This window comes from Pristiophorus japonicus, chromosome 7 (assembly GCF_044704955.1).
Source record: "Pristiophorus japonicus isolate sPriJap1 chromosome 7, sPriJap1.hap1, whole genome shotgun sequence".
NCBI classification, from domain to species: Eukaryota; Metazoa; Chordata; class Chondrichthyes; family Pristiophoridae; genus Pristiophorus; species Pristiophorus japonicus.
The window spans coordinates 11,743,582-11,771,262 of NC_091983.1; the positions used below are offsets into that span (position 1 = coordinate 11,743,582).

Below are 27,681 nucleotides of genomic sequence, written 5' to 3' on the forward strand. Positions count from 1 at the left end.
GACAATCAGTGGTATAATAATCACGAAACGTCCAAGCAGATGAGGCCTTGAGAAGGATACTATAAGACACGGTTACTATCTGTACAAGATAAGGTATGATGAAATGTAACTCGAAAAGAATGTTCAAGACACACAATGCTTTAAGTAAGACAAATGATGAGATGCAGGCTTTGCCTGCGAGATAAGCTTGTACTAAAAGGTACATAATGCTGTAACTTAGATTTAACTGAGAAGTTGAGGGTCCGAGAGCAGGCCTGCGAATAAACCATTTTGAACCATATCTCGAAGTCTGTCATCTCTACCTGAGTGTCAACCTTGTATATCACTCGGTCCACTTCTCGGTCACCACAATTATGTTACTGTTTGAATGGTGCTTTAGATGTAGGAGGAGAAGAATGAAAGCGATGGTAAAAGCCGCTCAGCAATACGAAAGGAAGCCCTCGCTGAAGGTAGATAACAGGGGAGACGAACCAAACCAACACGAGTACCTGATATGAGTCGTGAGTGTCCCAATCCTAACGCCTGATCAACGAAATCGGGGCGGGAGACACACGAGTCTAGTAAAGTAAAAGAATTGGTCACGGTAGGTTACTAGAATAACCATATGACCAAAGGGGGAATTGAAGCGGGGATTCAAGAGTTAAACATGTATTATGTTAGTAAGACAAAAACACAATTTGCTGATATGGCAAAATTATCAGGTGTAATGGTGTGAGTTTCTGTTATTTAGAACTAAGGCCTTGAGCCTAGGAAGTAGGTTCCTGTTATTCAGGACTAAGGTCTTAGGCCTAAGAAATAAGTTCCTGTTAGTGGGAGGATGCAGGATGCATATGTTCATACCCAAGGAGGATACTGGAACAATTAACAAAGTTAAAATTAAACAGTCTTTTAACAAAGCGAAAAAAATTGTCATGCGGTAGAAAGACTGACCAATGATAATGTAAATGATGACTTTGTAACAATTCTGTATAAAGAAGCAGCGCCGACTGTGCTCAAACGAGAACGGTTGGTAACCCACCCATTTGATGTAGCCGTGTCTCCCTTGTTCAAGCAATTAAACAATTCTTTTCTCCACATCAGACCTGTGTTGAGTGTCTTTGTCACAGAAACATTGAAACATCGAAAATAGGTGCAGGAGTAGGCCATTCGGCCCTTCGAGCCTGCACCACCATTCAATATGATCATGACTGATCATGCACTTCAGTACCCCATTCCTGCTTTCTCTCCATACCCCTTGATCCCTTTAGCTGTAAGGGCCATATCTAACTCCCTTTTGAATATATCTAACGAACTGACATGAACAACTTTCTGTGGTAGAGAATTCCACAGGTTCACAATTCTCTGAATGAAGAAGTTTCTCCTCATCTCGGTCCTAAATGGCTTACCCCTTACCCTTAGACTGTGACCCCTGGTTCTGGACTTCCCCAACATCGGGAACATTCTTCCAACATCTTACCTGTCCAATCCCTTCAGAATTTTATGTGTTTCTATGAGATCCCCTCTCATTCTTCTAAATTCCAGTGAATATAAGCCTAGTCGATCCAGTCTTTTGTCATATGTCAGTCCTGCCATCACGGCAATCAGTCTGGTGAAACTTCGCTGCACTCCCTCAATAGTAAGAATGTCCTTCCTCAGATTAGGAGACCAAAACTGTACACAATATTCAAGGTGTGGCCTTACCAAGGCCCTGTACAACTGTAGTAAGACCTCTCTGCTCCTATACTCAAATCCTCTCGCTATGAAGGCCAACATGCCATTTGCCTTCTTCACCTCCTGCTGTACCTGCATGCCAACTTTCAATGACTGATGTACCATGGCACCCAGGTCTTGTTGCACCTCCCCTTTTCCTATTCTGTCACCATTCAGATAATATTCTACCTTCCTGTTTTTGCCACCAAAGTGGATAACCTCACATTTATCTACATTATACTGCATCTGCCATGCATTTGCTCACTCACCTAACCTGTCCAAGTCACCCTACAGCCTCTTAGCATCCTCCTCACAGCTCACACTGCCACCCAGCTTAGTGTCATCTGCAAACTTGGGGATATTACATTCAATTCATAATCCACATCATTGTGCAAGAAACACAAAAGTTAGTATGCAGTTACAGCAAGCAATCAGGAAGGCAAATGGCATGTTGACCTTTATTGCAAGGGGGATAGACTATAAAAGCAGACAGGTCCTGCTACAACTGTACAGGGTATTGGTGAGGCCACACCTAAGTACTGTGTACAGTTTTGGTCTCCGTATCTAAGGAAGGATATACTTAAATTGGAGGCTGTTCAGAGCAGGTTCACTAGGTTGATTCCGGAGATGAGGGGGTTGACTTATGAAGATAGGTTGAGTAGGTTGGGCCTATACTCATTGGAGTTCAGAAGAATGTAGGTGATCTTATCGAGACATATAAGATAATGACGGGTCTCGACAAAGTGGATGCAGAGCAGATATTTCCACTCCTCAGGGAAACTAAAACTAGGGGGCATAGTCTCAGAATAAGGGGCCGCCCATTTAAAACTGAGATGAGCAGGAATTTCTTCTCTCAGAGGGTTCTAAATCTGTGAAATTCTCTGCCCAGAGAGCTGTGGAGGCCGAGTCATTGAATATAAGGCGGAGATAGACAGATTTTTGAGCGATAAGAGAATAAAGGTTGATAGGGAGCGGGCAGGGAAGTGGAGCTGAGTGCATGGTCAGATCAGCCATGATCTTATGTGGCAGAGCAGGCTCAAGGAGCCAAATGGCCTGCTCCTGCTCCTGCTCCTACTTCTTATGTTTTTATGTGTCACTGGCCTTCAGGTTCCACCTCGAAGAATTGGTAATAGGAATACATAGCTTAGGAGCCCAGAGAAATTACTGTGATAAAATGTAGTGCCTTATGATCAAAACTAACTATGTGAAGAATGAATAAAAATCAAGACATTGATATATTAAATGGTTCTGTTGTTCAATTACCTCATTTGCTCTCATGAGGTTTGATTGTGCATGTTTGTTTAATGAGACCTAAAGATAGAGATGTTGACATAGATGAGTTGGAGTAGGCTTGAAGACTGGGGATATGTGATTAGGGAAGTCAGGGGAATGCTTTAATTGAAAGAGAATGTACTAATAATAGCCTGCTTACAGATTTCCATGGCAGCTGGGATAGTTGCCTCCTCTGAGTTAGGGTCCTCATGATGCTGAGTTCCAAGTTCCCCAACCTCCACAGCCAAGCTTGTCTCCTTCATGATTCCATTTCTAGCCATTTCTGAGTAGCAAAGTGTGCAGGGCATAGCAAGCAGTCACAATGTGAGAGACCCACTCGGGAGTGCACTGAAGGGGCCTTGCTGATCAGATCCCAGTAGTCCTATCAATGTCCATTCCAGTTGTTCTGTTGATTTCTGGATTCTTTTACCTCAATCTGGTTCAGCAAAATTACTGAAACGAATACCGTTTGTGCTTTAAACAAAGCGAGCTTTTATTTAAAAAGAAAATCCCGATCGGGGACTTTATCAGACAGAAGGAATGCAAGTCTGTTCGAACGCACTCACTTCCTACGGACAAAGTGACGTTACATTGTAAAGGCATGATGGTTACACATTTTCGGCAAAAGATAACAAGATAGGGCTAGAGTGACATCCTAGTCCAGCCTATCCTCTTAGATCCCTCTTTCCCTTTGTCCACTCATAAGCCGACCTAAGTATGGTCTGATTTTAAACAAAGACCTTCTGTTAATGTTTCAGGTTAATAACATGATTTAATAAGACCTTGAGGTTTTTCTGCAAGCTGTGGGTTTTGTTTCAATATGTGTTAGTGTTATAACATTTCGCAGTCTCAAGTCTGAGATGTCATGGCTATTCCTCCATGAATTCTTTGTTAACTTATACTGTCCCTATACAATTCCCACGTTCTCAACTTCAATGTCTCTATACATTTTTAAACATTCACATTCCCCCCTTTTATCATTCCATGATAACACTTAGGATCATTCTAGGAGTATCGCATTCATCCGTTCGCACTCTATTTCCTGAATCATATTGTTGTTAGTGTCGAGTAGTTCTTTAGTTCGTTGGATCATAACTCGGGAGCCCTTGACCACAAGAGGGTTTACTAACCTTGCCATCATTACTTTACAACAAAGGTTAAGGCAACCAACAATTAGATAGGAGCTCCAAGATCCATCTGATAGCCAATCAAACCAGCTAGATCCTTCTGCTGGTGTGGATAACTTCTTCACCTTCCTTCTTATGTGATCAGCGAGATTGGTTATGTTTTCTGAACTATCAGGAATGTAAGTGCAACATTCAGATCCTATCAGGGCACACGTTCCCCCTTTCTCAGCTAACAGGTAATTGAGGGCCATTCGGTTTTGTAATGCTACGGTCCTTATTGCTACCATTTCAGCTGTGATGCCCTCCAGAGCTTCAGCAGTATTGTATTGGCACCCCTCCTCTCGTGATAGTTTGGTTCTGAATCCATCTGACAGTCTCAGTTAGGGTTAGTGGAACAGGGCGCAAAGGAATCCCCCCTTTGGAATGTATAGGGAATGTATAGGGAATGTGAACACACCCAACATCTAGAAAAGTTCCCATTTTGCGCATAAACATAAGACATGTACAAAAAGGTGTTTACATGGAGCTCTCGTCTCTGTCTCCCCTCCCATGCGCCGAAACTGTCATATATCAACACTATTATACAGACTGTGGCAGACAGACAGTTTCATCTTATGGCTCAGGATTCAGATAAATAGTCCAATTATTTTGCTGATTAAAAGAGTTCAGTTTTCCCGTCTCTCTTCTCAGGTCACAGTCGGTGTAGCTGGCTGTCTATCACTACGGGTAAAAGTTCAAACTGGTCCACGTTCCAATTAGGATGCCAACGGCCTTGTTCAGCTATGGAGAAGAGGAAGTCTGGAACAGAAACAAGAATTAGAATAATCAGTAAAATAGGTTCGTTAGAGGGTGGTGTGCTTGCAGTGGTGCAGGTGAACCCAGGCACTTTTCCCCTCAACCTTGGCTGCAGTGGGGGTAGTGAGTAACACCTGAAAAGGCCCCTCCCATTGTGGCTCTAATCCCTTCCGAATCCATACTTCCCTGGTGCCACGAGGGACAATTCGGGTAAAACTGGGAGGTCGAGGTGAGCATCTTGAACCTGGTTGTGAGCTAGTCGCAGAGCCTGAGTCAGAGTCGAGCTGAGATACCATATCTAGGAACAATTTCCCTCATTAACACCTTAACAACAGTTTGAGCCTTATTGTCCAGGGTAGGGTAGGCTTCAATCCATCTGCTAAACACATCTACTATTACTAACATATTTGTAACACTGAACGTTTTGCAACTCAATGTAGTCCAACTGAAATGTCTCAAAGGGACCTTCAGGTAGGGGCGTTTTACCCCAATCACATGGGACTCCCTTCCCTGGATTATGTTGCTGGCAAACCAGGCAACGACTACTGATGTTCTGGGCGAGCGCTTGGAGTCTAGGGTGCCACCAAGTAGCCAAAAGTGTATCACTCGTGGTTCTTGCTCCACAATGAGTAGCAAAATGCATACAATCAATAACCCATAGAGCCAACTTGTCAGACATGCAAGTCTGTTCCGCGGGAGTGGTCCAGAGTTTAGAAACATTGTCATAAGTACATGCATAATATTTCCACAACAGTTTATCTTTTTCAGGAGCGTCCTCCTGTGCTTTTATAACATCTTGGATGGTTGGCATTGGTTTTTCCGAGGCTAACTTATCCTTCGCAGGATTTTTAGTCTGACTCATCATTTTGGGCACTACCATCTGTTGGTCACGAGAGGCCTGTTTAGCCTCTTTGTCAGCACAGTGGTTCCCTATATCAACCGGGGATTTTCCGGTGGTGTGGGCGGTACATTTAACAAGGGCAATGTGCTTGGGGAGCATGAGGGCTTGCAACAAATCAGATACTAGTTGCTTATGGGATATCTCATTCCCCTGTGAGGTTAGGAATTCCCTATTTTTCCATAATTGTCCGAAATCATGGGCCACCCCAAAGGCATACCTAGAGTCGGTATAGATATTGACTTTGAGGTCTTTGGCCAAGATACAGGCTTGGGTGAGGGCGAATAGTTCAGCTTGTTGGGCAGAATAGGCGGTTTCAAAAGCGGCAGATTCCAAGACCTGATTCTCCTGGTTTACTATGGCGTATCCTGAGATTTGTGTACCTTCTGGATTAATAGAAGAACTTCCGTCAACATCTTCCCTGATTGATGTGGCCTCTTGAATTAAAGATAAACAATCATGACTGGGTTCTTCCTCATCTTGGGGTGGCTCAGTAAGAAAACAGGCCAGATTAGTTGCAGTACAGTGCCGAAAGGTCAACTTAGGATTGGACGTCTACGGTTTCTATTTCAAAGCTGCCTTACTTATTTGTATACGGGGTGAGGTGCTTAGTCATCAGGGCAACATTAGGGATCCAGGATCTGCAGTAATTAATCACTGTCGCATTTGTTTAGCCGTGCTAGGGACTGGAAACTGGCAAATTGGTTCGACTCGGCTAGCCTCCAAAGCTCAGTGGATACTCGGTATTGCCTGTGATAACCCACTTGGGAGGGGTCCTCTGCCCACACATGAGGATCCACATAGTCAGGTATGTCAGAGCCAGTATGATGCTGCAGAGTCGTTAAGACCTTCTCGGGGTCCCCGTGGAATTGGACTGTTCGGCCATGTTTTACAATTTGCACATCCCGGCTGGTAGGGTCAGCCTCGTCTATAGCCTGGCGCACCATAACTCCCAAATCTTTAGCGTGGTGGGGAGGTAATACTTCACGAGTAATATGTGGTGCCACCGTTGGGGGCTGTCCATTTCCACAAAATCTGCCTTCCCTTCCGGTCCAGTCACTCTAGCCCTTAATAGAATTTCCTTCACTTCCCCTTCGTGATCCTGATAAAAGTTCTGCAGGTCCTGATTCTTTCCACTGGGACCATATGCTAGGGTCACGTGATAGGGTGCCTGCGGCAGGTCCAGAGACCACCACTGAGGGGTTCTAGTGGTATAATACTGCCGCTTAAGGGTTCCCTGTTTTACAATAATCCCATCATCTCCACACTCCAAATGCAACTGGAATTTGCAGAGGAGGTCTCTAGCCATCAAGTTACAGTCCAGATTGGTTGTGATAACAAATCGATGTTCCACCGATTCTTCCTGGTAACCCATTTTAACTGGTTCTGACACCGGGAATGTCGAGATTTGTCCCAGGAATCCTGAAAGTTCCTGTGTTTCAGTAGAGGCAGGGAGTTTAAGCTTTGATTGTACAGAAGACATGAAAAGGGTTGCCACTCATTCAGAATTTTTAACAATATCATTGGTTCGTCCGGGGAGGATCCCTGCACAATCAAGCTGCGTAGTCCATCGGGGGACAATTGACCAAAGGGGTTGTTCTGGGAGAAGTTAGTGTAAGATCCTCCTCTCCCCCTTGCCCCCCTCCTCTTCCTCCTCTTCCTTTTCCACGCTGACGGTAGAGGCAATTTTTATTCCAATGTCCTTCCTGCCCACAATTAAAACATCCATCTCGTCTTTCCCAGCCCCGACCTCTTCCCATACCATGCCGGGGACAATAGGGAGGTTTATTAGCAGGGCTCGGGCCGTTTGGTTGTTTAGTATAACCGTATCCTTGCTTATCCATCCAATCCTGTATGCAACACTGCGGTTCTATTGATCCTTCCTCCCGAGATGGCTCTTCCTTTCTAGTCACGTATTCAGTCTTGACCCGGGTTGGGGGCGCACCTTCCCCCTCCCCTTTCTTTTCCTGCCAATAATATCTAACCGCCCTTTCCATCTGGGCTTTACTGTTATCTGCCCAATTCATATTATTTGTCCGGATAGCGTGAGCAATCGAATAGGGCAGGCACTGAAGTAGGATAGCGCAGAATTGAGGAGAATCCTCTCCTGCCCTGAAGGCATTATCTCCTGATTGACTCCCGTATATTTCAATCGGCAGTTTCTTCACGCTTGGGTTTAGTTTCTAATACTGTGGCCATACTGATGGGCTTCTGAAGGGTCGTGGTGAGAGAATTGAAGATAGCGTTTAGGCGATCCTGGATATCGTTAGGGTGAGCAACCAACAATGCATCATGAGTAGCATGTCCTAGGTGAGTTAGAAATCGGGTGTGTTCAGTTGGGCTCAAGGTTTGCTTTACCAAGGCCCACAGGTCCCTTGATTCTGCATTATAAACTGAAATAGTTGTTCGAAGATCACATAGACATCTATAGTGGGGTGGTCTGCAGCTTGTTGTGCATCAGGGTTTGGCATTGGTCTGACAGGGAATCGGTGTCGGGACTTTGGGATCTTGGAAATCATTTCTAGGTCGGAGGATGTTTCGGGGCTGTCTGACTGCTTGACAGTTCTGCGTCTCGATCGGCGGGGGTGTTTGCTATGTCTTTCACAACTTGGACTGGTAGATTGACTAGAAGATTTACGGGACTGTTTGTGATATCGAGATATAGTTCTGCCCTTTCGAGTGTGAGATCTGGTCCTTTAGGCTATATTGCTTGACTGGGGATCCGAATCACTATCAGAGGATGAGGAGCCAGTTTGGGTTTGTTGCTTTGGTGGTATGGGGTTATTTTTAACTCCTCTCACCGGAGTGTAAGGTGGAGGGTGTTGGGAAAGGACTGGAGCAAGGGGCCAGGGGGTGCGGGAGGCGCCGTTGGGCGCTGAGTCAGTAACCACTCATCAATTTCATCATCAGCCTCGGTTAACACAAAGCCAGCCATTTGACTACGTAGTCGGTCAATACCTTGCTCAGAGGTTTCAGAGGATCTCTTAGTAAGTTTCTCGTGCGCACATTCTTTTTTTAAGACGTCTACAGTTTTAACAGGTGTTCCCTCTTTCAATGAGAGTCCCAATTTAATAGCATTTATTTGCTAACTTGACAGAAGTGATGCATCTTTTAATTTTTGACAATCCCTGTGCTTTTTTTTTGCTACCTCTACGTTTCTAGTGCCATCTAGAGGACACTGGTCATCTCCTAATAATTTGTTCAGGGCTCCTGATAATTTTCTAAAGTCTTCAGCTCTTTCAGGGAATTCCTCACATAACTTTTGTAGCGGACTATCCGCATCCGTTGTTTTATCCAACTGATTACCCATTTTCACGCTGCCCCTCGTATTACCGTGTCGTTACGCGTTCGCGTCGTCGTGCGATTTGAACAAACTTAAAATAAACACAGACTTTACTGAAACTAACACTGACTTTGAACAAACTCAAAATAAACAGACTTTACTAAAGCTAACACTGACTTCCGTGTCGCCCCGCAGTTCGTGTCGCCGCGCGATTTAAAACACTTAAAATCAACAAAGACTACTAAATCTAACACTGATCCACGTCACCCCGCGGTTCACGTCGCCGCGCGATTTAAAACACTTAAGACTCCCGCGGTTCGCGTCGCCGCACGATTTAAAACACTTTAAAACACTTAAAATAAACAGAGACTTACTGAAATCAGCACTGACTTTGATATCACCCCGCGGTTCGCGTTGCTGCGCGTTCGCGTCGTCCCACGTTCACTCGGCCGCGCGCTCGCGCCGTCGCACGTCCCGCGCCGTTACGCGTTCCACGCTGCTGCGCGTCTGCGTCAGCCCTCCTTCACTCGGCCGCACGCTCGCGCCGCCACACGTCTCGCGTCACTACGCGTTCCACGCTGCTGCGCGTCTGCGTCAGCCCTCCTTCACTCGGCCGCACGCTCGCACCGCCGCACGTCTCGCGTCGCTACGCGTTCCACGCTGCTGCGCGTCTGCGTCAGCCCTCCTTCACTCGGCCGCACGCTCGCGCCGCCGCACGTCTCGCGTCGCTGCGCACTTTTCTCACCCTACCTTTCAAGTTGCTGCGTGATTTAAATTCAATCAGTGCCTAGACGGGCCAAGTGATATACGAGGTCGACGTCACACCTGACTTGAACACCTATCCTCTACTTAATTCCCCATAAGCCTTACTTAATTCCCTGTGAGCCTAATTTTCTAAATTTGATTTCTTATGAGCCTTATTTAATTTCCTGTGAGCCTAATTTTCTAAATTTGATTTCTTATGAGCCTTATTTAATTTCTTTTAGTCTCCAAATTTCCCTATCCTTTCGCGTCACTGCGCAGTTTAAATCCAATCAGTCAATGAAAGCCCTAATTTAATGGAGTTTTTCTGCCAACTGGACAGGAGTGATTTTTTTTTTAGACTGCAGTGGAATTTTTCTCATAATTTAAAATCTCAGAACATTTTTTTTTAGCACCTATTTAGTACGTTACTTTTTTTTTGTCTTTTCCATAACTAGAGAGAAGTCTGGCACGTAGGCTGTGGACTGCTTTTCGTTATCTCAATTGTTCCAGCCTCAAGGTCGTGTTATTTAATATAATATTTTTTTTTGAATCCTTTTGAATCCATCTCAGTTGTTTTGCTGTGCCTTCTCTGAATGTTTTCTTCCGACAAGTAAGTGAGCATGTTAAATCTTTTTTTTTTAACCACCGGGACCATGTATTTTTTTTTTTACTCAACAAACCTATCCTTTGTGCATTTCCTGGCTCCGTAACTTATCATCCGAATATACGTAATTCAATAAGGTTCACACTCTTAAACTTCCCACATACAGGACAACACTACGAAGGGTTAAAAAAAACTTTCATTCTGTTTGAAAAAGTAGGTGGAGCTAAAACAAACCACAACTCCCCGGCTTTTTTTTTACAGTAAAAATCACAGAAGCAGTTCTCATTTAAACAGACGTTCACAAGAGTCTCTTTTCTTTCCTATTAATTTTTGGATCCATGATTGATCATCTATCCCTATCTAGCTCTAACTATAACCTATCTTTCCAAGTCGCCGCTTGGTTTGCGTCATCGCGCAATTTCCCTATCTCTATCCCTATTCTAAGTTTGAAAGGTATTCACCAGATTGTCCTGGATCTCGTTCAGACACTACCTGAGAACCAGCGAGTGGCTAAACTTTCCTCAGACTTTTGAAACCGGGGAAACTGGAGCAGTATTGAAATCATACTCACTCCAGTGGCCACTTTCCCCTCGTCTCGTCTCGTCCAAGGCTAGTCTGGCTCTTAATTCGCAAGTTTTCGGCAGTCGTCCGTTGAGATCCCACTTCTGACACCAAATGTTGATTTCTGGATTCTTTTACCTCAATCTGGTTCAGCAAAATTACTGAAACGAATACCGTTTGTGCTTTAAACAAAGCAAGCTTTTATTTAAAAAGCAAATCCCGATCAGGGACTTTATCAGACAGAAGGAATACAAGTCTGTTCGAACGCACTCACTTCCTACGGACAAAGTGACGTTACATTGTAAAGGCACGATGGTTATACATTTTCGGCAAAAGATAACAAGATAGGGCTAGAGTGACATCCTAGTCCAGCCTATCCTCTTAGATCCCTCTTTCCCTTTGTCCACTCATAAGCCGACCTAAGTATGGTCTGATTTTAAACAAAGACCTTCTGTTAATGTTTCAGGTTAATAACATGATTTAATAAGACCTTGAGGTTTTTCTGCAAGCTGTGGGTTTTGTTTCAATATGTGTTAGTGTTGTAACATTTCGCAGTCTCAAGTCTGAGATGTCATGGCTATTCCTCCATGAATTCTTTGTTAACTTATACTGTCCCTATACAATTCCCACGTTCTCAACTTCAATGTCTCTATACATTTTTAAACATTCACGGTTCCAATGCTCAGCTGGTGAAGAAGGCTCTTGAAAGTTGAGTCATGAACAATGAATGCAAGAATCCATCATGACACTTGGCTTGACTTCCCTAAATAGAGATGGGATTATGGACTGCCACCTGGTAAGAATGTCGTGACAACTCTCAGAACATCTGGCATTCAAATGGAGAATTCATTCTGCTGCTCAAAAACAACTTGAATATTCAGGGATGGAATCACTTTCTGTGCAGGAAATTCAGTGGGTTCATTGTAGGGGCCCACAGTGCAAATTGGCAGAAACTAGTTAAAATGGCAGGAAAGGGTAAAGGTAAGGGGGACAAAAGTCTAACCAAGACCCTAAGAAAAGATTATGAGAACACCGAGACTAAAATGAAGAAGTTGGGGTGGGATCTGGACTGGACACAATCCCAGCATAGAGTATTTTGGGATCAGCTAAAGAAAGGTAGCATCACAGGCGATGCTTATAAAATATTCTTGTGCTAGTGTTATGAATATACCGCCGAGTGTCTGGGAGAAGCCACTAAACAAACCACTGAGGCCAGTAAGGCGTGGACAATGTTAGAAACAGTTACAGGAGATTAAGGTGCAGAAAGGCCGACAGTTACAGGAGGTTAAGGTGCAGAAAGACCAACAGTTACAGGAGATTAAGGTGCAGAAAGACCGACAGTTACAGGAGATTAAGGTGCAGAAAGGCCGACAGTTACAGGAGGTTAAGGTGCAGAAAGACCAACAGTTACAGGAGATTAAGGTGCAGAAAGACCGACAGTTACAGGAGATTAAGGTGCAGAAAGACCGACAGTTACAGGAGATTAAGCTGCAGAAAGACCGACAGTTACAGGAGATTAAGGTGCAGAAAGACCGACAGTTACAGGAGGTTAAGCTGCAGAAAGGCCGACAGTTACAGGGGATTAAGCTGCAGAAAGACCAACAGTTACAGGAGATTAAGGTGCAGAAAGACCGACAGTTACAGGAGATTAAGCTGCAGAAAGACCAACAGTTACAGGAGATTAAGGTACAGAAAGACCGACAGTTACAGGAGGTTAAGCTGCAGAAAGGCCGACAGTTACAGGAGATTAAGGTACAGAAAGACCGACAGTTACAGGAGATTAAGGTGCAGAAAGACCGACAGTTACAGGAGATTAAGGTACAGAAAGACCGACAGTTACAGGAGGTTAAGGTACAGAAAGACCGACAGTTACAGGAGATTAAGGTACAGAAAGACCGACAGTTACAGGAGGTTAAGCTGCAGAAAGGCCGACAGTTACAGGAGATTAAGGTACAGAAAGACTGACAGTTACAGGAGATTAAGGTACAGAAAGACCGACAGTTACAGGAGATTAAGGTACAGAAAGGCCAACAGTTACAGGAGATTAAGGTACAGAAAGACCGACAGTTACAGGAGATTAAGGTGCAGAAAGGCCGACAGTTACAGGAGATTAAGGTACAGAAAGACCGACAGTTACAGGAGGTTAAGGTACAGAAAGACCGACAGTTACAGGAGATTAAGGTGCAGAAAGGCCGACAGTTACAGGAGATTAAGGTGCAGAAAGACCGACAGTAACAGGAGATTAAGGTACAGAAAGACCGACAGTTACAGGAGGTTAAGCTGCAGAAAGACCGACAGTTACAGGGGATTAAGGTGCAGAAAGACCGACAGTTACAGGAGGTTAAGCTGCAGAAAGACCGACAGTTACAGGAGATTAAGGTGCAGAAGGACCGACAGTTACAGGAGGTTAAGCTGCAGAAAGGCCGACAGTTACAGGGGATTAAGCTGCAGAAAGACCAACAGTTACAGGAGATTAAGGTGCAGAAAGACCGACAGTTACGGGAGATTAAGCTGCAGAAAGACCAACAGTTACAGGAGATTAAGGTACAGAAAGACCGACAGTTACAGGAGGTTAAGCTGCAGAAAGGCCGACAGTTACAGGAGATTAAGGTACAGAAAGACCGACAGTTACAGGAGATTAAGGTGCAGAAAGACCGACAGTTACAGGAGATTAAGGTACAGAAAGACCGACAGTTACAGGAGCTAAGCTGCAGAAAGACCGACAGTTACAGGAGATTAAGGTACAGAAAGACCGACAGTTACAGGAGGTTAAGCTGCAGAAAGGCCGACAGTTACAGGAGATTAAGGTACAGAAAGACCGACAGTTACAGGAAATTAAGGTACAGAAAGGCCGACAGTTACAGGAGATTAAGGTACAGAAAGGCCGACAGTTACAGCAGATTAAGGTACAGAAAGACCGACAGTTACAGGAGATTAAGGTGCAGAAAGGCCGACAGTTACAGGAGGTTAAGGTACAGAAAGACCGACAATTACAGGAGATTAAGGTGCAGAAAGACCGACAGTTACAGGAGGTTAAGCTGCAGAAAGACCGACAGTTACAGGAGATTAAGGTACTGAAAGACCGACAGTTACAGGAGGTTAAGGTACAGAAAGACCGACAGTTACAGGAGATTAAGGTGCAGAAAGGCCGACAGTTACAGGAGATTAAGGTGCAGAAAGACCGACAGTTACAGGAGATTAAGGTACAGAAAGACCGACAGTTACAGGAGGTTAAGCTGCAGAAAGACCGACAGTTACAGGAGATTAAGGTGCAGAAGGACCGACAGTTACAGGAGGTTAAGCTGCAGAAAGGCCGACAGTTACAGGAGATTAAGGCACAGAAAGACCGACAGTTACAGGAGATTAAGGTGCAGAAAGGCCGACAGTTACAGGAGATTAAGGTACAGAAAGACCGACAGTTACAGGAGGTTAAGCTGCAGAAAGACCGACAGTTACAGGAGATTAAGGTGCAGAAGGACCGACAGTTACAGGAGATTAAGGTGCAGAAAGGCCGACAGTTACAGGAGATTAAGGTACAGAAAGACCGACAGTTACAGGAGATTAAGGTACAGAAAGACCGACAGTTACAGGAGATTAAGGTGCAGAAAGACCGACAGTTACAGGAGGTTAAGCTGCAGAAAGGCCGACAGTTACAGGAGATTAAGGTGCAGAAGGACCGACAGTTACAGGAGGTTAAGCTGCAGAAAGGCCGACAGTTACAGGAGATTAAGGTGCAGAAGGACCGACAGTTACAGGAGATTAAGCTGCAGAAAGGCCGACAGTTACAGGAGATTAAGGTGCAGAAGGACCGACAGTTACAGGAGGTTTAGTGGCAGAGAGACTGAGGTCGACTGACTCAGCCGACAGGTTCGCGCACTCGAGCTGGGGCTGAACAGCAGCAGCAAAATCTCTCAAGTTTAAATGCGGGAGCTGTCCTGGTTGTGGCACATCAGACTCAGCAGGAGCTCAAAAAATATGAAAAGGAGAACATACAGCTTAAGCAAGAATTGGAGGATGGAAGAGGGGTACTGAGAGAGGAGGTCAAACAGCCCCATAAAGGCACGGACCACTCTCTGTGAATTTAAAATATTGGAACCAACAGGAAAATTGGGAAAGCAACAGGCTTTAGTATCAGCCATTATGGCTGGGATAGTGACAAGCATAGGCACCGAAAACATGGGAATTGAGAGGTAGATTGGAGCTATCTGAAGGAGAAGGCATCACAATTCGGGTACCAGGATAGCTGGCTTGATGGAGAGGAGCCCACTGGTATGGCAAGGGCAGTGATTACCCAACTGGATGTGAATAATCAGCCCATGGGGACACAGAGATTGTCCAAGCCCCTCAACCCAGACAAATTGATAGCATTGAGCCTGGATATAGGCCCCATTAACTCCACGGATGGTCTGCTCGGTGTTAATAGACACTGGACGGGTTTTAGGCGGGATCACCCAGAGTTGTAGGATGTATATTTTAAGCGAATCCTCCCCAGTAAGTCTGTGCTTAACCCCGGCCAGCCTCAAACAGCTCCTTATATGGGCTCTGAACCGAGGGCCTGCATCACCCTCCACATTGTGACTGAATAGGTTCTGGCACATGACATCACAGTGCAAACCATGGCAACCCAGAGGGAGGTGAGTTTCCCCGGGAGCTGAAGTGCAGATGCTGAAAAGCTTTGGACAAGTAAGGGGCAAGTTTGTTTCAAGCTTACTAAAGTCTTCAGAATCTGTGGAGATCAAAATCGTTTGTTAACGCAACTCAGTTTTTGAACTCATTAGGATCTGTGGTGCTCAAAACCATTTGTTTCCAGAATTCAGTTTGTGAATTGGTCTGATTCTGTGGAGATCAAAAACTGTTTGTTTACAGAATTCAGTTCGTAAATTGATCAGAATCTGTTGTGATCAAAAATTGTTTATTTACAGTATTCAGTTCTTAAATACATCCAATTATAACCGAAGGGATAATTCTTCCTCGCAATATCAGGGCAAAGTCATCGTGGAGACAAAGAGTGACTTCAGACTGTGAGTAAATGAGAGAAACAATCCTGAATTGAGAATTACCCCAAGATTTTAAATGGTTTAAGAATGAGATTTCCCTTTAGATTGAACAGGAATAGTCACAGCAAATAAAACAAGGACAGGGAATGGGGCTGAAGAGCCAGAAATGCTCCCTGTTCTCTGTTTCAATGGGAACGCAAGCAATCCGAGAGCTCGGCCAAGGTCCGCCCCTTTGGGAAGGGGAAGACCCAGGCAATCCTGGAGTGATGTAAGTTGGTCACTGGCCCAGTGTTAATCGTCTCCCCTCTTCCGATCATTGGTAGCCGGGGAGAATCAGCCCCTTAATCTGTATGCATCAGGGAGAATCTATAAGACATTGTTGAAAGAAACCAGAGAGGAGGTGTACAGGGCAGCGGGTATAGTAATGGGAGGTCCATATTAAACGAGTCCTAATTAAAGTAATATCCACTGGAATTCAGGCTCGAAGGCAGAATGAAGGGAGGAATTGGATTAAAAACTAGGAAACAAAGAGCATTTATGAGAGGTGCCAGGGGATTGATATTGGGAGACATCAGGCCCTGGTAAAGCCTCACATATACCAGTGAACAAAGCTCTGGGGTTGGGCATGCAGGGCGGTTGGGAGGCAGTGCGGATGGAGAGTCAAGTGGGGTTAGTAAGTGTGCAGCTCTGGGGGTCAATGGGTGAGCGAGTAGATGGGGCGGCAAGTAACTCTTCACAGACAGGCGGGCAAGCAACGGGTCAGGAAGCACTAACGCGGGTCGGGGGGATAGGAAGCTCTTGTGTAGAAGCACTCAGGGTGGGCGGGCTAGTTGGGCAACTCACAGAACGATAGAATCACAGGGCATTCGGCCCATCCTGCCTGCGGTGGCTCTTTGAAAGAGCTATCAAATTAATCCCACTCCCACGTCCGGGGATGAAAGAGCGGAAGATCGGGAAGAGCGGCGGGGATAAAAGAGTGGGAGATTAGGACCAGCAGCCAGAGGTAAAAGAGCGGGAGATTGGGACCAGCGCAGGATAAAATAGTTTGCTTGGAGCACCGCAATCGGAGAGAAGTAAAAATAAATCAAAGTGTGATGTCACAGGAAAACACGAACGTGATTGATTGGTCAGTATTTCTCTTTCTTTTTTTCTAAACTTGGGCATTGCTTTAAATTAAGAGCTCGATTAAAAATTAAACATAGATCATTGATATTTCCAAACAGTGGTGCAGGTGAACCCAGGCATTTTTCCCCTCAACCTTGGCTGCAGTGGGGGTAGTGAGTAACACCTGAAAAGGCCCCTCCCATTGTGGCTCTAATCCCTTCCGAATCCATACTTCCCTGGTGCCACGAGGGACAATTCGGGTAAAACTGGGAGGTCGAGGTGAGCATCTTGAACCTGGTTGTGAGCTAGTCGCAGAGCCTGAGTCAGAGTCGAGCTGAGATACCATATCTAGGAACAATTTCCCTCATTAACACCTTAACAACAGTTTGAGCCTTATTGTCCAGGGTAGGGTAGGCTTCAATCCATCTGCTAAACACATCTACTATTACTAACATATTTGTAACACTGAACGTTTTGCAACTCAATGTAGTCCAACTGAAATGTCTCAAAGGGACCTTCAGGTAGGGGCGTTTTACCCCAATCACATGGGACTCCCTTCCCTGGATTATGTTGCTGGCAAACCAGGCAACGACTACTGATGTTCTGGGCGAGCGCTTGGAGTCTAGGGTGCCACCAAGTAGCCAAAAGTGTATCACTCGTGGTTCTTGCTCCACAATGAGTAGCAAAATGCATACAATCAATAACCCATAGAGCCAACTTGTCAGACATGCAAGTCTGTTCCGCGGGAGTGGTCCAGAGTTTAGAAACATTGTCATAAGTACATGCATAATATTTCCACAACAGTTTATCTTTTTCAGGAGCGTCCTCCTGTGCTTTTATAACATCTTGGATGGTTGGCATTGGTTTTTCCGAGGCTAACTTATCCTTCGCAGGATTTTTAGTCTGACTCATCATTTTGGGCACTACCATCTGTTGGTCACGAGAGGCCTGTTTAGCCTCTTTGTCAGCACAGTGGTTCCCTATATCAACCGGGGATTTTCCGGTGGTGTGGGCGGTACATTTAACAAGGGCAATGTGCTTGAGGAGCATGAGGGCTTGCAACAAATCAGATACTAGTTGCTTATGGGATATCTCATTCCCCTGTGAGGTTAGGGATTCCCTATTTTTCCATAATTGTCCGAAATCATGGGCCACCCCAAAGGCATACCTAGAGTCGGTATAGATATTGACTTTGAGGTCTTTGGCCAAGATACAGGCTTGGGTGAGGGCGAATAGTTCAGCTTGTTGGGCAGAATAGGCGGTTTCAAAAGCGGCAGATTCCAAGACCTGATTCTCCTGGTTTACTATGGCGTATCCTGAGATTTGTGTACCTTCTGGATTAATAGAACTTCCGTCAACATCTTCCCTGACTGATGTGGCCTCTTGAATTAAAGATAAACAATCATGACTGGGTTCTTCCTCATCTTGGGGTGGCTCAGTAAGAAAACAGGCCAGATTAATTGCAGTACAGTGCCAAAAGGTCAACTTAGGATTGGACGTCTACGGTTTCTATTTCAAAGCTGCCTTACTTATTTGTATACGGGGTGAGGTGCTTAGTCATCAGGGCAACATTAGGGATCCAGGATCTGCAGTAATTAATCACTGTCGCATTTGTTTAGCCGTGCTAGGGACTGGAAACTGGCAAATTGGTTCGACTCGGCTAGCCTCCAAAGCTCGGTGGATACTCGGTATTGCCTGTGATAACCCACTTGGGAGGGGTCCTCTGCCCACACATGAGGATCCACATAGTCAGGTATGTCAGAGCCAGTATGATGCTGCAGAGTCGTTAAGACCTTCTCGGGGTCCCCGTGGAATTGGACTGTTCGGCCATGTTTTACAATTTGCACATCCCGGCTGGTAGGGTCAGCCTCGTCTATAGCCTGGCGCACCATAACTCCCAAATCTTTAGCGTGGTGGGGAGGTAATACTTCACGAGTAATATGTGGTGCCACCGTTGGGGGCTGTCCATTTCCACAAAATCTGCCTTCCCTTCCGGTCCAGTCATTCTAGCCCTTAATACAATTTCCTTCACTTCCCCTTCGTGATCCTGATAAAAGTTCTGCAGGTCCTGATTCTTTCCACTGGGACCGTATGCTAGGGTCACGTGATAGAGTGCCTGCGGCAGGTCCAGAGACCACCACTGAGGGGTTCTAGTGGTATAATACTGCCGCTTAAGGGTTCCCTGTTTTACAATAATCCCATCATCTCCACACTCCAAATGCAACTGGAATTTGCAGAGGAGGTCTCTAGCCATCAAGTTACAGTCCAGATTGGTTGTGATAACAAATCGATGTTCCACCGATTCTTCCTGGTAACCCATTTTAACCGGTTCTGACACCGGGAATGTCGAGATTTGTCCCAGGAATCCTGAAAGTTCCTGTGTTTCAGTAGAGGCAGGGAGTTTAAGCTTTGATTGTACAGAAGACATGAAGGCTCCCGTATCTATCAAAAAGGGTTGCCACTCATTCAGAATTTTTAACAATATCATTGGTTCGTCCGGGGAGGATCCCTGCACAATCAAGCTGCGTAGTCCATCGGGGGACAATTGACCAAAGGGGTTGTTCTGGGAGAAGTTAGTGTAAGATCCTCCTCTCCCCTTGCCCCCCTCCTCTTCCTCCTCTTCCTTTTCCACGCTGACGGTAGAGGCAATTTTTATTCCAATGTCCTTCCTGCCCACAATTAAAACATCCATCTCGTCTTTCCCAGCCCCGACCTCTTCCCATACCATGCCGGGGACAATAGGGAGGTTTATTAGCAGGGCTCGGGCCGTTTGGTTGTTTAGTATAACCGTATCCTTGCTTATCCATCCAATCCTGTATGCAACACTGCGGTTCTATTGATCCTTCCTCCCGAGATGGCTCTTCCTTTCTAGTCACGTATTCAGTCTTGACCCGGGTTGGGGGCGCACCTTCCCCCTCCCCTTTCTTTTCCTGCCAATAATATCTAACCGCCCTTTCCATCTGGGCTTTACTGTTATCTGCCCAATTCATATTATTTGTCCGGATAGCGTGAGCAATCGAATAGGGCAGGCACTGAAGTAGGATAGCGCAGAATTGAGGAGAATCCTCTCCTGCCCTGAAGGCATTATCTCCTGATTGACTCCCGTATATTTCAATCGGCAGTTTCTTCACGCTTGGGTTTAGTTTCTAATACTGTGGCCATACTGATGGGCTTCTGAAGGGTCGTGGTGAGAGAATTGAAGATAGCGTTTAGGCGATCCTGGATATCGTTAGGGTGAGCAACCAACAATGCATCATGAGTAGCACGTCCTAGGTGAGTTAGAAATCGGGTGTGTTCAGTTGGGCTCAAGGTTTGCTTTACCAAGGCCCACAGGTCCCTTGATTCTGCATTATAAACTGAAATAGTTGTTCGAAGATCACATAGACATCTATAGTGGGGTGGTCTGCAGCTTGTTGTGCATCAGGGTTTGGCATTGGTCTGACAGGGAATCGGTGTCGGGACTTTGGGATCTTGGAAATCATTTCTAGGTCGGTGGATGTTTCGGGGCTGTCTGACTGCTTGACAGTTCTGCGTCTCGATCGGCGGGGGTGTTTGCTATGTCTTTCACAACTTGGACTGGTAGATTGACTAGAAGATTTACGGGACTGTTTGTGATATTGAGATATAGTTCTGCCCTTTCGAGTGTGAGATCTGGTCCTTTCGGCTATATTGCTTGACTGGGGATCCGAATCACTATCAGAGGATGAGGAGCCAGTTTGGGTTTGTTGCTTTGGTGGTATGGGGTTATTTTTAACTCCTCTCACCGGAGTGTAAGGTGGAGGGTGTTGGGAAAGGACTGGAGCAAGGGGCCAGGGGGTGCGGGAGGCGCCGTTGGGCGCTGAGTCAGTAATCACTCATCAATTTCATCATCAGCCTCGGTTAACACAAAGCCAGCCATTTGACTACGTAGTCGGTCAATACCTTGCTCAGAGGTTTCAGAGGATCTCTTAGTAAGTTTCTCGTGCGCACATTCTTTTTTTAAGACGTCTACAGTTTTAACAGGTGTTCCCTCTTTCAATGAGAGTCCCAATTTAATAGCATTTATTTGCTAACTTGACAGAAGTGATGCATCTTTTAATTTTTGACAATCCCTGTGCTTTTTTTTTGCTACCTCTACGTTTCTAGTGCCATCTAGAGGACACTGGTCATCTCCTAATAATTTGTTCAGGGCTCCTGATAATTTTCTAAAGTCTTCAGCTCTTTCAGGGAATTCCTCACATAACTTTTGTAGCGGACTATCCGCATCCGTTGTTTTATCCAACTGATTACCCATTTTCACGCTGCCCCTCGTATTACCGTGTCGTTACGCGTTCGCGTCGTCGTGCGATTTGAACAAACTTAAAATAAACACAGACTTTACTGAAACTAACACTGACTTTGAACAAACTCAAAATAAACAGACTTTACTAAAGCTAACACTGACTTCCGTGTCGCCCCGCAGTTCGTGTCGCCGCGCGATTTAAAACACTTAAAATCAACAAAGACTACTAAATCTAACACTGATCCACGTCACCCCGCGGTTCACGTCGCCGCGCGATTTAAAACACTTAAGACTCCCGCGGTTCGCGTCGCCGCGCGATTTAAAACACTTTAAAACACTTAAAATAAACAGAGACTTACTGAAATCAGCACTGACTTTGATATCACCCCGCGGTTCGCGTTGCTGCGCGTTCGCGTCGTCCCACGTTCACTCGGCCGCGCGCTCGCGCCGTCGCACGTCCCGCGCCGTTACGCGTTCCACGCTGCTGCGCGTCTGCGTCAGCCCTCCTTCACTCGGCCGCACGCTCGCGCCGCCACACGTCTCGCGTCACTACGCGTTCCACGCTGCTGCGCGTCTGCGTCAGCCCTCCTTCACTCGGCCGCACGCTCGCACCGCCGCACGTCTCGCGTCGCTACGCGTTCCACGCTGCTGCGCGTCTGCGTCAGCCCTCCTTCACTCGGCCGCACGCTCGCGCCGCCGCACGTCTCGCGTCGCTGCGCACTTTTCTCACCCTACCTTTCAAGTTGCTGCGTGATTTAAATTCAATCAGTGCCTAGACGGGCCAAGTGATATACGAGGTCGACGTCACACCTGACTTGAACACCTATCCTCTACTTAATTCCCCATAAGCCTTACTTAATTCCCTGTGAGCCTAATTTTCTAAATTTGATTTCTTATGAGCCTTATTTAATTTCCTGTGAGCCTAATTTTCTAAATTTGATTTCTTATGAGCCTTATTTAATTTCTTTTAGTCTCCAAATTTCCCTATCCTTTCGCGTCACTGCGCAGTTTAAATCCAATCAGTCAATGAAAGCCCTAATTTAATGGAGTTTTTCTGCCAACTGGACAGGAGTGATTTTTTTTTTAGACTGCAGTGGAATTTTTCTCATAATTTAAAATCTCAGAACATTTTTTTTTAGCACCTATTTAGTACGTTACTTTTTTTTTGTCTTTTCCATAACTAGAGAGAAGTCTGGCACGTAGGCTGTGGACTGCTTTTCGTTATCTCAATTGTTCCAGCCTCAAGGTCGTGTTATTTAATATAATATTTTTTTTTGAATCCTTTTGAATCCATCTCAGTTGTTTTGCTGTGCCTTCTCTGAATGTTTTCTTCCGACAAGTAAGTGAGCATGTTAAATCTTTTTTTTTTAACCACCGGGACCATGTATTTTTTTTTTTACTCAACAAACCTATCCTTTGTGCATTTCCTGGCTCCGTAACTTATCATCCGAATATACGTAATTCAATAAGGTTCACACTCTTAAACTTCCCACATACAGGACAACACTACGAAGGGTTAAAAAAAACTTTCATTCTGTTTGAAAAAGTAGGTGGAGCTAAAACAAACCACAACTCCCCGGCTTTTTTTTTACAGTAAAAATCACAGAAGCAGTTCTCATTTAAACAGACGTTCACAAGAGTCTCTTTTCTTTCCTATTAATTTTTGGATCCATGATTGATCATCTATCCCTATCTAGCTCTAACTATAACCTATCTTTCCAAGTCGCCGCTTGGTTTGCGTCATCGCGCAATTTCCCTATCTCTATCCCTATTCTAAGTTTGAAAGGTATTCACCAGATTGTCCTGGATCTCGTTCAGACACTACCTGAGAACCAGCGAGTGGCTAAACTTTCCTCAGACTTTTGAAACCGGGGAAACTGGAGCAGTATTGAAATCATACTCACTCCAGTGGCCACTTTCCCCTCGTCTCGTCTCGTCCAAGGCTAGTCTGGCTCTTAATTCGCAAGTTTTCGGCAGTCGTCCGTTGAGATCCCACTTCTGACACCAAATGTTGATTTCTGGATTCTTTTACCTCAATCTGGTTCAGCAAAATTACTGAAACGAATACCGTTTGTGCTTTAAACAAAGCAAGCTTTTATTTAAAAAGCAAATCCCGATCAGGGACTTTATCAGACAGAAGGAATACAAGTCTGTTCGAACGCACTCACTTCCTACGGACAAAGTGACGTTACATTGTAAAGGCACGATGGTTATACATTTTCGGCAAAAGATAACAAGATAGGGCTAGAGTGACATCCTAGTCCAGCCTATCCTCTTAGATCCCTCTTTCCCTTTGTCCACTCATAAGCCGACCTAAGTATGGTCTGATTTTAAACAAAGACCTTCTGTTAATGTTTCAGGTTAATAACATGATTTAATAAGACCTTGAGGTTTTTCTGCAAGCTGTGGGTTTTGTTTCAATATGTGTTAGTGTTGTAACATTTCGCAGTCTCAAGTCTGAGATGTCATGGCTATTCCTCCATGAATTCTTTGTTAACTTATACTGTCCCTATACAATTCCCACGTTCTCAACTTCAATGTCTCTATACATTTTTAAACATTCACGGTTCCAATGCTCAGCTGGTGAAGAAGGCTCTTGAAAGTTGAGTCATGAACAATGAATGCAAGAATCCATCATGACACTTGGCTTGACTTCCCTAAATAGAGATGGGATTATGGACTGCCACCTGGTAAGAATGTCGTGACAACTCTCAGAACATCTGGCATTCAAATGGAGAATTCATTCTGCTGCTCAAAAACAACTTGAATATTCAGGGATGGAATCACTTTCTGTGCAGGAAATTCAGTGGGTTCATTGTAGGGGCCCACAGTGCAAATTGGCAGAAACTAGTTAAAATGGCAGGAAAGGGTAAAGGTAAGGGGGACAAAAGTCTAACCAAGACCCTAAGAAAAGATTATGAGAACACCGAGACTAAAATGAAGAAGTTGGGGTGGGATCTGGACTGGACACAATCCCAGCATAGAGTATTTTGGGATCAGCTAAAGAAAGGTAGCATCACAGGCGATGCTTATAAAATATTCTTGTGCTAGTGTTATGAATATACCGCCGAGTGTCTGGGAGAAGCCACTAAACAAACCACTGAGGCCAGTAAGGCGTGGACAATGTTAGAAACAGTTACAGGAGATTAAGGTGCAGAAAGGCCGACAGTTACAGGAGATTAAGGTGCAGAAAGACCAACAGTTACAGGAGATTAAGGTGCAGAAAGACCCACAGTTACAGGAGATTAAGGTGCAGAAAGACCGACAGTTACAGGAGATTAAGCTGCAGAAAGACCGACAGTTACAGGAGATTAAGGTGCAGAAAGACCGACAGTTACAGGAGGTTAAGCTGCAGAAAGGCCGACAGTTACAGGGGATTAAGCTGCAGAAAGACCAACAGTTACAGGAGATTAAGGTGCAGAAAGACCGACAGTTACAGGAGATTAAGCTGCAGAAAGACCAACAGTTACAGGAGATTAAGGTACAGAAAGACAGACAGTTACAGGAGGTTAAGCTGCAGAAAGGCCGACAGTTACAGGAGATTAAGGTGCAGAAAGACCGACAGTTACAGGAGATTAAGCTGCAGAAAGACCAACAGTTACAGGAGATTAAGGTACAGAAAGACCGACAGTTACAGGAGGTTAAGCTGCAGAAAGGCCGACAGTTACAGGAGATTAAGGTACAGAAAGACCGACAGTTACAGGAGATTAAGGTGCAGAAAGACCGACAGTTACAGGAGATTAAGGTACAGAAAGACCGACAGTTACAGGAGGTTAAGGTACAGAAAGACCGACAGTTACAGGAGATTAAGGTACAGAAAGACCGACAGTTACACGAGGTTAAGCTGCAGAAAGGCCGACAGTTACAGGAGATTAAGGTACAGAAAGACTGACAGTTACAGGAGATTAAGGTACAGAAAGACCGACAGTTACAGGAGATTAAGGTACAGAAAGGCCAACAGTTACAGGAGATTAAGGTACAGAAAGACCGACAGTTACAGGAGATTAAGGTGCAGAAAGGCCGACAGTTACAGGAGATTAAGGTACAGAAAGACCGACAGTTACAGGAGGTTAAGGTAAAGAAAGGCCGACAGTTACAGGAGATTAAGGTGCAGAAGGACCGACAGTTACAGGAGGTTAAGGTACAGAAAGACCGACAGTTACAGGAGATTAAGGTGCAGAAGGACCGACAGTTACAGGAGGTTAAGGTACAGAAAGACCGACAGTTACAGGAGATTAAGGTGCAGAAGGACCGACAGTTACAGGAGGTTAAGGTACAGAAAGACCGACAGTTACAGGAGATTAAGGTGCAGAAAGGCCGACAGTAACAGGAGATTAAGGTACAGAAAGACCGACAGTTACAGGAGGTTAAGCTGCAGAAAGACCGACAGTTACAGGAGATTAAGGTGCAGAAAGACCGACAGTTACAGGAGGTTAAGCTGCAGAAAGGCCGACAGTTACAGGAGATTAAGGTGCAGAAGGACCGACAGTTACAGGAGGTTAAGCTGCAGAAAGGCCGACAGTTACAGGGGATTAAGCTGCAGAAAGACCAACAGTTACAGGAGATTAAGGTGCAGAAAGACCGACAGTTACAGGAGATTAAGCTGCAGAAAGACCAACAGTTACAGGAGATTAAGGTACAGAAAGACCGACAGTTACAGGAGGTTAAGCTGCAGAAAGGCCGACAGTTACAGGAGATTAAGGTACAGAAAGACCGACAGTTACAGGAGATTAAGGTGCAGAAAGACCGACAGTTACAGGAGATTAAGGTACAGAAAGACCGACAGTTACAGGAGCTAAGCTGCAGAAAGACCGACAGTTACAGGAGATTAAGGTACAGAAAGACCGACAGTTACAGGAGGTTAAGCTGCAGAAAGGCCGACAGTTACAGGAGATTAAGGTACAGAAAGACCGACAGTTACAGGAGATTAAGGTACAGAAAGGCCGACAGTTACAGGAGATTAAGGTACAGAAAGGCCGACAGTTACAGGAGATTAAGGTACAGAAAGACCGACAGTTACAGGAGATTAAGGTGCAGAAAGGCCGACAGTTACAGGAGATTAAGGTACTGAAAGACCGACAGTTACAGGAGGTTAAGGTACAGAAAGACCGACAGTTACAGGAGATTAAGGTGCAGAAAGGCCGACAGTTACAGGAGATTAAGGTGCAGAAAGACCGACAGTTACAGGAGATTAAGGTGCAGAAGGACCGACAGTTACAGGAGATTAAGGTACAGAAAGACCGACAGTTACAGGAGGTTAAGCTGCAGAAAGGCCGACAGTTACAGGAGATTAAGGTGCAGAAGGACCGACAGTTACAGGAGATTAAGCTGCAGAAAGGCCGACAGTTACAGGAGATTAAGGTGCAGAAGGACCAACAGTTACAGGAGATTAAGCTGCAGAAAGGCCGACAGTTACAGGAGATTAAGGTGCAGAAGGACCGACAGTTACAGGAGATTAAGCTGCAGTAAGGCCGACAGTTACAGGAGATTAAGGTGCAGAAGGACCGACAGTTACAGGAGATTAAGCTGCAGAAAGGCCGACAGTTACAGGAGATTAAGGTGCAGAAGGACCGACAGTTACAGGAGGTTAAGCTGCAGAAAGGCCGACAGTTACAGGAGATTAAGGTGCAGAAGGACCGACAGTTACAGGAGGTTTAGTGGCAGAGAGACTGAGGTCGACTGACTCAGCCGACAGGTTCGCGCACTCGAGCTGGGGCTGAACAGCAGCAGCAAAATCTCTCAAGTTTAAATGCGGGAGCTGTCCTGGTTGAGGCACATCAGACTCAGCAGGAGCTCAAAAAATATGAAAAGGAGAACATACAGCTTAAGCAAGAATTGGAGGATGGAAGAGGGGTACTGAGAGAGGAGGTCAAACAGCCCCATAAAGGCACGGACCACTCTCTGTGAATTTAAAATATTGGAACCAACAGGAAAATTGGGAAAGCAACAGGCTTTAGTATCAGCCATTATGGCTGGGATAGTGACAAGCATAGGCACCGAAAACATGGGAATTGAGAGGTAGATTGGAGCTATCTGAAGGAGAAGGCATCACAATTCGGGTACCAGGATAGCTGGCTTGATGGAGAGGAGCCCACTGGTATGGCAAGGGCAGTGATTACCCAACTGGATGTGAATAATCAGCCCATGGGGACACAGAGATTGTCCAAGCCCCTCAACCCAGACAAATTGATAGCATTGAGCCTGGATATAGGCCCCATTAACTCCACGGATGGTCTGCTCGGTGTTAATAGACACTGGACGGGTTTTAGGCGGGATCACCCAGAGTTGTAGGATGTATATTTTAAGCGAATCCTTCCCAGTAAGTCTGTGCTTAACCCCGGCCAGC

The 27,681-nt window shown here is 45.3% G+C and overlaps 1 long non-coding RNA gene across 2 annotated transcripts in view; it reads left to right on the forward strand.

The window, feature by feature from the left end:
• The window catches only part of LOC139267054 (uncharacterized), a 57,291-nt gene that overhangs the window by 28,467 nt on the left and 1,143 nt on the right, over nt 1-27,681 (forward strand). The window contains exons 1-3 of one of the 2 annotated variants that reach the window (XR_011593820.1): nt 6,521-6,589; nt 15,896-15,994; nt 18,694-18,827. This is a non-coding gene — a long non-coding RNA (uncharacterized lncRNA). Of the gene's footprint in view, nt 1-6,520; nt 6,590-15,895; nt 15,995-18,693; nt 18,828-27,681 lie in introns of those variants that run through there. The other variant, XR_011593819.1, reaches the window with a different exon arrangement.